This window comes from Bos javanicus, chromosome 8 (assembly GCF_032452875.1).
Source record: "Bos javanicus breed banteng chromosome 8, ARS-OSU_banteng_1.0, whole genome shotgun sequence".
NCBI lineage: Eukaryota > Metazoa > Chordata > Mammalia > Artiodactyla > Bovidae > Bos > Bos javanicus.
The window spans coordinates 8,414,426-8,426,887 of NC_083875.1; the positions used below are offsets into that span (position 1 = coordinate 8,414,426).

Here is a 12,462-nt window from a genome sequence, read left to right on the forward strand (position 1 = left end):
CAGCCCCAGCAGTTCTGACATGGAGGTCCAGCCTGGGGCCAAGTGTCTGCATTTTTAATTAGCTCCCTGACCATGCTGATGCAGACAAGTTCACCTACCCCACTTCACGAAGACTTTCTTTTATTTGGCTGCACTTCCAGAGTATTACTTGCAAAAGGGATTAAAAGATAGTCTTGCAGACCTTCATAATGAAGTCGCTCAGTCGTGTCCAACTCTTTGTGACCCCGTGGACTGCAGCCTGCCAGGCTCCTCTGTCCATGGGATTTTCCAGGCAAGAATAGTGGAGTGGGGTGCCATTTCCTTCTCCAGGGGATCTTCCCGACCCAGGGATCGAACCGGGTCTCCCAGATTGCAGGCAGACCTTCATTTGAGTCCCTCATAACTTGACATACAAAACAGAAAGAGACTCACAGACTTAGAGAATGAACACATGTTTTCTGGAGGAAAGGATGAGGGGGAAGGGACAATTAGGGAGTTTGGGATGGACATATACACACTGCTGTATTTAAAATGGATAACCTACAAGAACCTACTGTTTAGTGCAGGGAGCTCTGCTCAGTGTTTTGTGACAGTGTGGATGAGAGAGGAGTTTAGGGAGAATGGATACATGTATATGTATGGTTGAGTCCCTTCACTGCTCACCAGAAACTATGACATTGTTAATCAACTACACCCCAACACAAAAGCTCTAAAAAATAAATAAAATCAAAAAAGAGTCTCTCATAAATAATGCTTATAGTTTTCCTACCACTGATCCTCTTATCTTGAAAGGAAACATTTTTTGTCCTCCATACACATATTCCTTCCATATTAATATATTTCTATATCGTTTTTGGACATGGGGGAGATAACTTCCCTTTCTACAAGAACAGCCAGCATGACTCTAATATTTGCCAATTGGCAAAGCATTTTCACATGTGTATCTCAGGAGCCTCAGAACAACCCTGTGAGCAGAATCCTCACCTTCATCCTCTGGAGGCTGAAGACAGAGGGGAAGAAGCAGAAGAAACTGAACAGGCATTTGAGTCTCCTCTCTGACGTGAAGCCGTGTTCTCTCACGCTGAGGCTCACGGCTGTGCTCCCAAATGCACATCTGTTCACAGCCTGAATTTCTTTCTCATTATCCATCATTGGTCCTCGAGAGCCTCCTCTCCGATATTTATTAAGCACAACTCAGAAGTGGAATTGGTAAACAGAAAGGAGACTTGCGCAGAGAAGCACCTCCACAGGTTTCAGGGGGTGGTGGGGACATTTGGACTGAAAAAGTTGGCTCTATTTTATGCTTGCAAACAGGAATTTGGGAAAGGTAAAGACAGCAAAAAAGAAAGAAAAAAAAAAAGGTCTTAGGTCCCTGACATTTTTGGGGTTAACTGTAATAATGTTACAGTTATTGTAATTATCTGTAATAGTCGACAGACACGGATTGACAGGCACGGAGATCTAAAATTAACTTATAAAAACTCTCTGTCGTAGGATTTGCCCATCAAACGGGAGAGTGAATACCAACGCAGAGTGCCTGTGCTCCTTCCTGCTCAAAGCCCGTCACACTGCCAGGGCTTTCCAAGTAGTGCCTCTAGTACTGACAACAGACACACTCCTTCCCCTTTTATAGATGAAGAAACTGAGGCTCACCGATGTCCAAAGACGTGATCAAGACTATATAGTGAGTCACGGACTGATATTTAAAAATCAGTCCTATAGATTTGAAAGTTAGCTGATTCTACTCTGTTCCAAAGTATGTGAAGTAATGAAAATAAGACACTGAGGTGACATCTGTGAAAAGCATGAAACGGATTAGAAAATTAAGTAATAAGTGATAAACAAGTAAAAGTAGATCATGATAGGATTTTAGAACAAGATGAGGACCTTGGAAATTGTAGACACAGCAACAGAAAAAGAAACTAAAGTGAAGCACTTTAAATAAAAAAAGAAATAAAAGTGGAAAAAGAACAAGCACAGTGACCTGTGAGACAGTATTATGTGGTCAAAAAACATGTCATTGGATTATCAGAAGAGGGATAGAAGAGAAAAAAAAATTGGAAGAAGTGAAACATGGAAATTCCAAATTTGATGAAAACTATAAACTCAAGGATTTGAGAAAGTCACTCAACCTCATAGATGAAGAAAACCACATCAAGTTACATCATGATCAAATTGCTGAAAACTGGCGATAATGAAAAAATCCTAAAAACTGCTAAAAAGGATACATTATATTTTTAGCAAAACATCGTAGGAGAAAATCTTTGTGACTTTGACAGGCAAAAAATCTTTTAGAACATAAAAGCATGAACTATGAAAGGAAAATTTGATATATTAGAGTTTTTCAAAATTAAGAATATCTGTACTTTAAAAGACACCATTAAGGAAATGAAGAGGTAAACCACAGACTGGGGAAAATATCTGAAAAACATGTATCTGATGTGAGAATATATAAATAACTTTTTCAACTCAGTAAAAGAAGACAAAAATTCAACTTAAATAGTTGAACAAAGGAGATATTATATTATTGGCAAAGAAGCACATGAAAAGGCGCTCAACATTATCAATCGTTAGAGAAAATGGTGATTAAAATCACCAAAAGATACCTCTACATACCCACCAGAATGGCTACTGCTAAAAGACCAGCCAAAGCAAATGTTGGGCGGGCTCCGGGGAAACTGCAGCTCTCACACAGCATTGAATGCCGACAGCCAAGCAAAATGGAACAGAAGCTTGGGACACCAGTTTGGGAGCTTCTATTCTATGATCCAGAGATTTCATTTCTAGTTATTGATCAAACAGCAGTGGACACATCTAACACAAAGATTTGTGGGCATACACTCCTAGCAGCTTTACCCATTAGCTCCCACTGGAAACAACGCAAAGGTCCATTAACTGATAAATGGATTTCAAAAATGCAGTTGTAATTGATCACTATAGCTATACTAACTCCAGTAGTCTTGCCTGCAGAATCCCATGGACGGAGGAGCCTGGTGGGCTGCAGTCCATGGGGTTGCTGAGGGTCGGACACGACTGAGCGACTTCACTTTCACTTTTCACTTTCATGCACTGGAGAAGGAAATGGCAACCCACCCCAGTGTTCTTGCCTGGAGAATCCCAGGGACGGGGGAGGCCTGGTGGGCTGCCGTCTATGGGGTCGCACAGAGTCGGACACGACTGAAGCTACTTAGCAGCAGCAGCAGCTATACATACTAACATGGTGAACTTCCAGAGCACCATGCTAAGAGAAGGAAACAAAACACAAAGAATGTATACTGTCTGATTCCATACACAGCCCTCTCATATGCACGGGGATTTGATTCCAGGAGTCTCCACATTTGCCAAAATACCTCCTTGTCTGCCCTTCATATTCACAGTTTTTGTATTTACAGATTGAACCAACCACAAATGAAAATTTCGATAAAGAAGATAGGGTACAGGTGGGAGGCAGGTAAGGAAGGGCTTCTGCATCTTTCATAGTCGGAATCGATATAATTGCCCCAGAGATATATTTAAAATCAAAGTATTGGTATTCTTTAAAGTTACAAAGGTGATGAAAAGGAGATTTAAAAACAAAAACTGTTAGCATCCCTTATTTCTGGGGTGAGAGAGGGAGGGGTGGGACAAATTTCTATTTTTCAGTTTAGACCCTTTGGAGCTTTCCACATTTTAAGAAATAATGTTTATGGATAACTTATGTAGTGATAAAATCTAACTCGGCAAATGAATGGGTAGACAAATAAATTAGGAAAAGAATAAAAGATCTAACTGACCAAAAATGCCTGGAATACATTATTGTTAGGTGAAAGAGTTTATTGAAGAGTACTTTGTATAAATAATCGTAGAAAAGAAAAAAAAGGGGAGTATATAAATATATTTGCAAATGAAAAAAATGTCTGAAAGCCCTTTGGTATAAATAAAACTGCCAACAGGGCTGTTTCTGGAGAGTGAAATTCACGACCAAAAAAGACTTTATATTTTTACTTCACACCCTTCCGTGCGGTTTGTGTTAAACATAGAACAATACGCTTAAATACATAATACCATAAAATGGTGGTGGTGGTGGTGGTGGTTTAGCCCCTTAAGTCGAGTCCGACTCTTGTGACCCCATGGACTGTAGCCCGCCAGGCTCCTCTGTCCACGGGATTCTCCAGGCAAGAATATTGGAGTGGGTTGCCATTTCCTTCTCCCAATACCATTGAATATTGTTTTTTAAATGTGAAGTAAAAAAAAATGAATTGGCAATTACCCTAAAAAAATATATGGGACATGTGCCCCTGAGCAACATTCTAAAGGATGAAAGAGGTGATGGAATTCTATCCTTTGTGGGTTCAGGCCATGCTTGGAGGACCTGGCTTCCTCTGATGAATCACATTAATATACTTTTCTCTTTCCGCACGTAATCTGCTTGCAGTTATAGGAAATTCACAAAGTAGAGAGGAAGATAAGATTTACTGACAGCACCATTATTTAGAGATAATCACTGTTAGTTAGGGCTTCCCTGGTGGCTCAGAGGTTAAAGCATCTACCCGCAATACGGGAGACCCGGTTCGATCCCTGGGTCGGGAAGATCCCCTGGAGAAGGAAATGGCAATCCACTCCACTATTTTTGCCTGGAGAATCCCATGGAGGGAGGAGCCTGGTAGGCTACAGTCCATGGGGTCACAAAGAATCGGACACGACTGAGCTACTTTACTTCACTGTTAGTTAACATTCTGGTATGCCATTTTCCATCGGCATTTTTAAAAAAACGCAGAACTGGGATCATGATCGACATCCGGTTCTGTGACCTGTTTCTAAGACTGTATCACGGCTACCTTTTCCCGTCATTTACCCCCTTTGCATGTTGCATCACATGCAGGGCTGTGGGGCCTCTTATTGGAAGGTGGTACCATACTTAATTTACCCATTCTTCTGCTTCCATGCCCAAGCTGCTTCCATTTTTTTAGTATCAGAAATAATTCTGCAAACATGTCCTTTGCTCATATACCCTACCCTTGTTCAAGTCCCCCGTTAATCTTTGTTGAGGTTAAAAATCCTAGAAGTGGGATTGCTGGCCTCAAGAGCATAATATGTTTAAGTCTTCTGATACATAATTGCCAAATTGTCCTTTAGGCATTTTCAGACAGCTGGATATATGGATTTCCCTGTACTTTCTTTAGGAAACGTTATTATTCTTTTTATACTAAGTTAATTTATTTAAAAAGTTATCTTTTACTTTTCAATCTAATTTTTTTGTTTCGTTGCTGTCGTTCACTCAGTCGTGTCTGACTCTTTACAACTCCCTGGACTAAGTAAGTAATATACATATGTTGAAAATCAGAAAATTAAGATCTATATAAAGGAAAAAATTAGAAAGACTCAAAATCTCACCACATATGAAAAAAACACTATGAACACTTCGGTGATGAATTTGCAGAGCTTTCATATTTGCATATCCCCTTAAGAAGATGGAACCAGCCTGTTTATGCAGTATAATAACGTGGTTATTTCAGCAAACAGTACAGTGTAAACTACATATACATAAGGGTAATTTGGGAACCAATATTATTAATTGCATGCCATCTACAGACAACATTAATTTATTTCATCACTATTGCTCAAATAAGTTATTTTCAACCTTTGATTGCTATAAATAAACCTGTAGTAAACATCCTTATAGGATAAATCTTTAGTTGTTTGTCCAATATTTTTAAAGCTATATTTCTATAAGAGGAATTATGAAGTCAAAGAAGATGCATATTTTTAAGGATCTTGAACTCTGATACTAATTTCTGCAAAGATGGTATTAATTTATATTTTTACAGCAATGAAGAAAGCTCATTTCCCTTTATCTTTGTCAAGAGCTTTTATCAAGTTGCAAACCTTTGCCAATCCAATAAGTGAAAAGCAACATGGCTTTAATTTACTTTTCTATGAATATTTATCATGTATTTATCAACCACTTGTGTTTCTCATGTGATGAATTGGTTGTCCACAGTCTCTGCTTATTTTTACATTGAGGTGTTTATAATTTTTCCTAATTACATACAGGAACTCTTTATATCATAGATACATTGAATTTATACATTAATTTGTCAAATATATTCTAAATACTTTTCTCATTTTCTTTTAAATTTTGTTTAAAGTATTTACTGTGCACAAAAGATTATCATCTTTATCTTGTCAGTTTACTAATCTTTCTCACCAATCTTTGCTTTTGGTGTTCCCTCTTAGAAATATCTTCCCCAACCTAAGATTATAGATATATACACCTACGTATATATTTATTAATTTTCACTATTAGCTTTTTCACAATATTTTATATACATAAAAAACTCAGAAACAAATGTAACAGCACTAACATCAAACACGTATTAATATTTTGCCACATTTACTTCAGTTCTCTTTTTCTTCCTCTCTCTCTTTTTACGTCACCAATATTACTAAAGCTTGATCATAATTTTCTCCTTTCTTTGTCTCCAAAGTCATCATTATATTGAAGTAACTGGGTGTTATTACCACATATGATTTTGTACATTTATGACATACAAATAAACAGCCACAAGCAATATATACTTTCGTATGCTTTGCCAACGGAGAAGGCAATGGCACCCCACTCCAGTACTCTTGCTTGGAAAATCCCATGGACGGAGGAGCCTGTTAGGCTGCAGTCCATGGGGTCACTAAGAGTCGGACACGACTGAGCGACTTCACTTTCACTTTTCACTTTCATGCTTTGGAGAAGGAAATGGCAGCCCACTCCAGTGTTCTTGCCTGGAGAATCCCAGGGATGGGGGAGCCTGGTGGGCTGCCGTCTATGGGGTCACACAGAGTCGAACACGACTGAAGTGACTTATGGCCTCATAATGCAAGTAACGTTTTTGAAACTTGTTTTTTTTTACCCAAACTTATTCTTGAGGTTTATTTATTTTGCTATACAGATCCCTAATTCTTCTATTTTTAAAAAATCGTATTCCATTAAGTGAATAAAACACATCTTATTTGCCCCTTTAATCATTTTTTTGCTAAGGAACAATTGAGTTGTCTCCTCTTTTTCACGATGACAAACTCCATGGTGAGGAGCCCATGTCCCCCTGCACACGCGTGAGACTATCTCTGAACAACGTGGCTCCAGGGTACTGTGAGGACCCACAGGGCTATAGCGTGAGATCCTTCAGTTTGGCTGTGGAGTCCCAAAACTGTCTCCAAGGTACCAAATTGTCCTCCTCCCAGCAATACTCAAGAATTCTCATTTCTCCACATGCTTGCCAAAACCGGTGTCACGAGACATTGCTTTTTACTAATCCAATGGGTAATAAATGGAATCTTTTTGTTATTTATTTTTTCTTGATTACTTTTAAGATGTTTATTGATTTATGTGGGTTTTCCCCTCTGTGGATGGCCCATTCATATCCTTTGACCATTTAGAAAAATTGCAGTTTTATTTTTTAAAAAAAGAACTCATTTATTTTCAGTTATTATTGATTTTTTTTTTCCTACTGTGGAAACTATTTACAAATCGATGAAACTTTGCTATGGTCTGTAACCAAGATATGTGTAAAAGGATTTGCTATCACATTTGAAGCAATGCACACGAAGACAACTGCCAAATTCCTTAGACTGGATAAGAGAAATTTAAAAGGCAAGAGAAGTTCTGGTAACAGAGTAATGTACTGATCAACACCATCATGAAAGCAACTTGTCATGGTCTAACTCTCAGTGTTGTTTTTTTCCCTCAGTGTTGTGTAAATAAAAGAAAGATATGTCCTAACCAGAAAAAAAAAAAAAAAAAGAATGCATTTCTAAGAGGTATAAACTTCCAGTTAAAAAATGAATGTCATCGTGATACTATAATCTATAGTATTTGGACTGCCTATTTTTCAGATTTCCTCCTTCTGTTCAGGCCTTCAGAAGGAAAATTACTCTGCTTCAACACCAAGGAACTATTTCAAGACTCCTGATCCAAACTTCAAACTGCTTTCCTGTGACAACCCAGTTTGCCAGCAGCTGTGTGGGAGCAGGCCCACCTCGGGCAGTGTGGCCCCCTGACGTGCTCCTGCCTCCCTCCTTTCCTGTGAAGAGCTTGTTCTCCCTGACAGAGGCCCGTGAGCACAGGTCCTGGGCATGCTGTGGGGAGCAGAGACCAGGGATGCGCTCCGGAGCTTGCGTGCTGGCTGGCAGAGAGGTGAGCCAAAGACAGCCCAGACAGCATACAAGCAGAGAAAATGGCTAATCACTTCTGAGAAAGGTGAGTTTGTGCAGAGAGCAGAGCCCGTGTGATGGATTTGAAAGAGACACGAGGTTATTCAGTGGAGGAAAGCCCTCCCAGGTCTGAGTGACCAGAGGCAGCTGCCTGAGGTTGAAAGGGCAGGGGGACGGCAGGATGGAAGATCCTGGGTTGTGGGGCTGAGGATTGCGAGCCCTGGAGGGGCTCAGCCTGGAGCAGAGTCAGTGGGGAGGATGGAGTAGGTGAGGGCAGAGAGGAGGGCATGTGAGGGAGCCGGGCTTCCTTTCAAGAAGCCACATGAACCTCTAGATGGCTTCAAGTGGACCCACTTACCTGATCGAAAGATCACGGCAGCTGCAGAGGGCCTCTGTGAAAGGTGGTGGACGAGAGATCGGAGAAGGGGGATGTGAAGGGGGATGGGGAGATGCCAAACAAGGTGACGATGAGCTTTAGCTGTGGGAGGGGCTGTGCGTGGAGGGGAAAGAGCTGCCCCATGCTCCTCCTACGGATCAGAACCTCTCACCCTCCCCCACCTGGGGATGTCTGTCCTCAGAATTGGAACCCAGTTCCCAGCAGGGATTCCACAGATTAGTCTTCAAAAATTGAATGTCCTAAGTAAACACACACGAAAGTGGCTGTTTGATGTCTGAAGCCAAGTTCTGCCAGGAGTACCTGCTCTCTACAGCCTTGGCTGGAGCCTGGATCTGAAGGATCGTCTGTGCCTTGTCTAGCATAAAGCGATTCTAGTGCCCATGTGAAGCCAGAAGGCTGCTCAGTGTGGGGTGGGGCGGTGCTGCCAGCTCCTGGGCAACTGGAGGAACTGGGATTCAACCATCAGCTGGCTGTGGACACTGTGTCTTCCCCCATCTGCTGCCTACCTCAGCTTCCTCCCTGTTGAGTGAGTTTTGAGCAGCCAGCATGCATCACTGTCATCAGCATCTAAGGGAGCTCAGCTTCCTCCTCTTGGAGGTTACCCTCCTGAACCATGGGCTCAGCGCTGGGCTGCTCTAGAAGCTGCTACAGGAGAAAGGTACCTCTTTGGCTTCCCAGAAGTCACTCTTAGCTGAGGGGGAGGGCCCTGGACTCAGGATCCAATTGTGGGACCTTGGGAAATAGCACCCAATCATGTAATGGGGCCAAGAACTCTGACCACAGAGCTGGGGCTGCACCAGCAGTAGGCAGGGTCTCACCACGGTGGGCTCAGCACCAATGGAGCGCAGTCTTCAAGAGCTGGGCAGCTGCCTCCTGCCCCACAAGGTGCTGCTCATGCCCAGGAAAAGCTCCCTATCAAATTTGACTCAGCAAGTAGGTGAGGCACAGAGAAGCCAGGCCTATGCTGCAACAGCAGGAGGCTCTGGGAAGCCTGGCGGCATCTGAAAGGTTCCAGTGTGCTTGGAGGCTAGGAGGTCCGTGATGCTCGGGGGGAACAGAGCCAGAGGAGGGGTTGGTAGAGCTGAGAAGCAGTGGACTACATTACCAATCATACTGCCACTTGGATTTCTAGTAAACAGCTCAGACTTGAAATGGCCAAAAGGACCCCCTTGTTTTTTTTCCCCAAACCCCCTAGGCCTCAAAGATTTCCCATCTCACTAAACAGTGCCTCCATCTTGGAGTTTCTCCCGCTCTTTCTCCTACTTCCCACAAACCATCACCAAATTCTGCGGGCTCAGCATGCAGCCAGAACTGGGCCACTGTTGCTATTCCAGTCAAAGCCAGGACCTTGCAGCGGCCTCCCAGCTGTTCTTCTGTTTCTCTTCCGGCCCTCCCACCAGCCTGATGCTGGAAGATGCAGGTCAGGCCATGCCACTTCTCCCCCGATTACCACCTGGCACGACATATATTTCCAAATTTGTTTGGTGTCTGTCGTCCTGCACGAGAAGAGGCCTTTGTTTTGTCCACTGATGTGACTCGTGCCTCAGGAAAAGCTCATAGTTATGTCTGAGTGAGTGAACAGACAGCTCCTCTTCTCACGTGGCATCCATTCTACCATCGACAGAGGCAGTTGATCGAATCGTGAAATTCCATCCCTGCCCCAGCCCTCGAGGCTTCAGGGTTATTGCATGATATGCCAGGATCCAAACCTCCTCCTCCTTTTGGTCCATTGCCTTGTTCGCTTCCCATCCTGGCCCAGGACTACAGCACCACCTTTCCCGAGGCAGCAGAAGAGGAGGGATTTTAAATCACGAGGGACGCATTTCAGTCACGGCTCTGCCTCTTGGTAGCTGAATGCCCCTCTCCTCCTCTAGGAGCTGCCATGCGGATCTCACAGCCGCTCATGTGAGCAGCGCTTTATAGATGCTACAAGCCAGGTGCTAATGGCAGCCACTATATTAAACACACACTCTACTCTTCCCCTTTCCACAGGCTCCCCTCCAAAACTATCCTAGAGAACGAATGTCTCCCTCTGGGTGAACCTGTGGGGCAGCTTATTGTTCCTTCTCCCCCCAGAGACCCCATCCCTCCTGAAGGCCCAGAAGGATGGAATGTTTCTTCCTGCCACTTCCCTGGAATTAGACTGATTCCCAGACCCCTGTCCAAGCCCTAGTAGTGCTTCTGGTGAGCCTCTGAGCTTCCTGAGGTTACAGAGGGTTTATCTAAACTCTGCAAGTCTCAGAAATCAAAACCACAGCCATCGACCTTCCTTCCTTTTTTTCTTCTCCCCTTCCATTCTTCCCTCCCTTGGCAGTTTTGGAATAAATTTAGTATTTGTCATTTCCTTTCTCAGGGCTTCCTAGGTGGCTCAGTGGCAAAGAATTTGCCTGCCAATGCAGGAGCCTCAGGAGACAGGTTTGATCCCTAGATCGAGAAGATCCTCTGGAGAAGGAAATGGCAACCCACTGCAGTGTTCTTGCTTGGGAAATCCCATGTACAGAGGAGCCTGGCAGGCTACAGTCCATGGGGTCGCAAAGAGCAGGACACGACCGAGCAACTGAGCACACAGTCATTTCCTTTCTCTCCCACATCCACGCAGTTTTCTAGTTTAGTTCTTGGGGAAATGGGAGAAGATGGAGAAGTATCAATGCAAGACCTCCTAGGGGATCTGCTTGTCAATTAACGAGCATTTTCTGAGTGGAAAAGATGCCTTGGGAGGTGAGAACCATAGAGCAGAAAGCACCCTTCTGCTGTGCCCCGGGGGAGGGATGGCTCAACCACACAGGTTATGAGAAGCATTACTGGGCTGTGTGGTCTGAGGTCGTCCACTGTGGTGTTTATCAGAAGGTTTTTTCTTGGTTAGATTGACCCTCAGTAAGAACACGGTGTACACCTGCAAGATGGAACACGCCAAGGTGCACATGTGCACACACAGCCCCCACGCCTTGAAACAAAGGCTCATGCAATGTTATTTGTTCTCACTCAAGCAATGCGTTTGAGTATTTTCTATCCTATTCTATTTCTCAAAAAAAGATTTTTTTAATTAGGTAAATACACATGACACAAAATTTACTATCTTAATTTTTAACTGTACAGTTAGGTAATGGAACAAATATTCACATTGCTGGGCACCCAATCTCCAGAACTTCTTCATCTTGCAAAATTGAAACTTCATCTCCATTAAAGAAAAACTCCCCATTTCCCCCTCTGCCAGTCCCTGATAACCACTTTTCTACTTTCAGTCTCTATAAATTGACTACTCTGGGGACCTCATAGAAGTGACACCATACTGTACTTGTCCTTCTGGGACTGACATTTCATTTAGCATAATGCCCTCACGGTTCATCCATGTCGTGCCATGTGTTTGAATTTCCTTTTTTTTTTTTTTTTAAGGCTGAATAATATTCCATGGCATATACATGCAACAATGTATTTATCCACTCAACCATGCGGCTATTGCGAATAATGCCACTGTGATATTTGTACAGTATGCAAATATCTCTTTGAGACTGCTTTCTCTTCCCCTCTCAACTCCCTCTCTGCCTTTATCATGGCCCACAGATCAGCTGTCTTCCCCTCTGTGCCCTCAGCCTCGTTCCTCTGACTTTGCCATCCCCATCTCCCAAACTGCTGACACTTCCTTTAAGGTTTGGGGGTCCCAGTTCTGGAGCCAAGCACGCCAGTGTCAGCACCAGCCTCCTTGGGGCCCAACGTGTGGACGCGCCTCAGGACCCAGGCACTCTCTGCCTGGGTTCAGTCCAGGGCTGGCAGTAGAGACGAATGTTTTAGCAGATTGTGATAGAGTATGAAAATATTCTATCAAGGGTACAACAAATTTTGTGAGGACTTTGCTTCAGCCTTTCTTGAATAATTAATTCCTGTTTTTGGATAGGCAGTCATGC

At 43.1% G+C, this 12,462-nt stretch overlaps 1 protein-coding gene across 2 annotated transcripts in view; it reads right to left on the minus strand.

The window, feature by feature from the left end:
* Positions 1-12,462, minus strand: part of BLK (BLK proto-oncogene, Src family tyrosine kinase) — a 52,108-nt gene that overhangs the window by 29,664 nt on the left and 9,982 nt on the right. Inside the window, exon 1 of one of the 2 annotated variants that reach the window (XM_061425009.1) lies at positions 8,522-8,684. The exons of the other annotated variant lie outside the window; for it this stretch is intronic. The gene's annotated coding sequence lies outside the window, so the exon portion shown is untranslated. Of the gene's footprint in view, positions 1-8,521; positions 8,685-12,462 lie in introns of those variants that run through there. 2 annotated transcript variants of the gene reach the window in all.